Source organism: Macrobrachium rosenbergii, chromosome 8 (assembly GCF_040412425.1).
Source record: "Macrobrachium rosenbergii isolate ZJJX-2024 chromosome 8, ASM4041242v1, whole genome shotgun sequence".
NCBI classification, from domain to species: Eukaryota; Metazoa; Arthropoda; class Malacostraca; order Decapoda; family Palaemonidae; genus Macrobrachium; species Macrobrachium rosenbergii.
Genome location: NC_089748.1, coordinates 56,639,358 through 56,641,551, shown reverse-complemented (window position 1 = coordinate 56,641,551; position 2,194 = coordinate 56,639,358).

The following is a 2,194-nucleotide window of genomic DNA, read 5'->3' as shown; positions in this document are numbered from 1 at the left end:
TTTCAATCTTAGGTATACCGAAACACCTGTTTTTATGAAATCTGGATATATATATAAAATATGAAGTGTTATGATTTGATCAAATATACAAAACTTGAGTGTACTAGTTGTACCAGACGAAAATTAAGCAAAACTCTCTCTTTCTCTTACTTTCTTTCTTTCTCTGGTCTTTCCCACAAATGCTTGCAATACCTGGGGTTTCCATGTATCCCTAGATCTCCATCAACTTAAAACATCTAATTCTATTTCGTGTCGGAAGTCCCATCTAGCATGCATGAGAATAGGAGTTTCCATGTACCGTAAAAGTAATCAAATGAACTTCTGTTTTCGAACGTAAGGGTCGACGGGGCGGGTAATCGAATGCCCATAATCATGCTTACTTGAATCTCCACCAACGTACATGGTCATTTTAGTTCCCAACCCACAGTCGAAGATTACAGTTTTTTTTTTTATTTGTATGTCTCTGTCTGTCTGCCCGGCAGTGTGACTGCCGCGCTTACCTTGTCATTCAATCTCATAAGACGCAGCTGAGAAGCATTCACTCAAACTTAGTGCCATCATGCACAGCTGCATACGAAGGGAGATCAGCTGTCTGCCCTTCCAACTGCCTGCAGTCAATGTCTGCCAAGCTTACCTTGTTATCACAACTCGTCCAACTTGATATAAAGGAAGACCATCATACAAAGATATCCAGGAGGGGAGTGTTATCTGTTTGTCAATGCTTCTGTCACAATTGCCTTATCATCCCAACTCTTAATACATACAAGGTTGAAAGGATTTCAGTCAAACTTTGTAAAATGTCAGACCTTCCTGCATAAGTTGGCACGAATGCAAAACATTCATATATCTCTCTCATGGTATCTCTCACATATAGCCTACCTTGTCATCACAACTTCTACAAAATTGAAGGGACTGCAATGAAAGTTGGTACAAAAGTATATCATCGTGCACTGATGAACATTAAAAAAAATGTTCGTCTGTCCATCAGTGCGCAGTTGCTGTTTTTGCCAGTATAATCACCTTGCCAAAAAGTTAAAGTAAGAAGCCAAATTCCGTAGATTTTGTACATAAATTTAACTTGCGCAACGGCATTTGAACTATGATCAGGGACTTCATATTTAACTTGAAAACCATTCAGATGACACTAGGGTTAGTTATTTTGTGACTCTGGCTATTACCTCTTTAACAATAATAGCCGCATAAAGTAGCGTTTTAAAAACACATCTTGCTAAGAGAAAACTGCTTGAGTTATTGCAATTGCAAGGACAATGTGCTCGTGTTATTTCGTTTATGCTATCACATCCAGTAAGAGTAAGAACAGGAGGGCTTAGTAAAGTCTTGCATAAAAATTACGAACAGAATAGAGGAACTGTAAGAAATGTCACAGTTACTATCTAAAAGGCCAAGGGCCATAAAAAATAAACAAAGGTCGACAAGGACAATGTGCTCGTGTTATTTCGTTTATGCTATCACATCCAGTAAGAGTAAGAACAGGAGGGCTTAGTAAAGTCTTGCATAAAAATTACGAACAGAATAGAGGAACTGTAAGAAATGTCACAGTTACTATCTAAAAGGCCAAGGGCCATAAAAAATAAACAAAGGTCGACAGGACGGTCAGTCGAATGACCTTAGCCAGCCTTTGCCTATAGAAAACGACCCATCTCTTACAACAAGAAAGGTTACAATAACCTCTGTAGAGTTTCTACAGTGTTGCCAGTGAAAAAAATAATTCCGTCAAAAAATGTCAAGAAAACAAAATGGGAAAAACTTCTCTTGCGCAAACTAAGTTGTTTTCGTTAATATTCTACACACATACTAGCATCGATAACACTTTCAGGTTTATGCAAACTACAAACTGTTTGTGTATGTATATATATATATATATATATATATATATATATATATATATATATATATATATATATATATATATATATATATATATATATATATATATATATATATGTGTGCATGTGTGTATGTATGTATGTATGTATGTATATATATATATATATATATATATATATATATATATATATATATATATATATATATAATGTATGTATAACTGAATCACGAAAATATGGAACGTGATGAATATATAAATAAAGATAAAATCACGAAGGAAACCAGAAACACTGGAGTGCTGCGAGGCCTTTCGACGCTAGGTCCTTTACTCTGCTAAGTAAAGGAC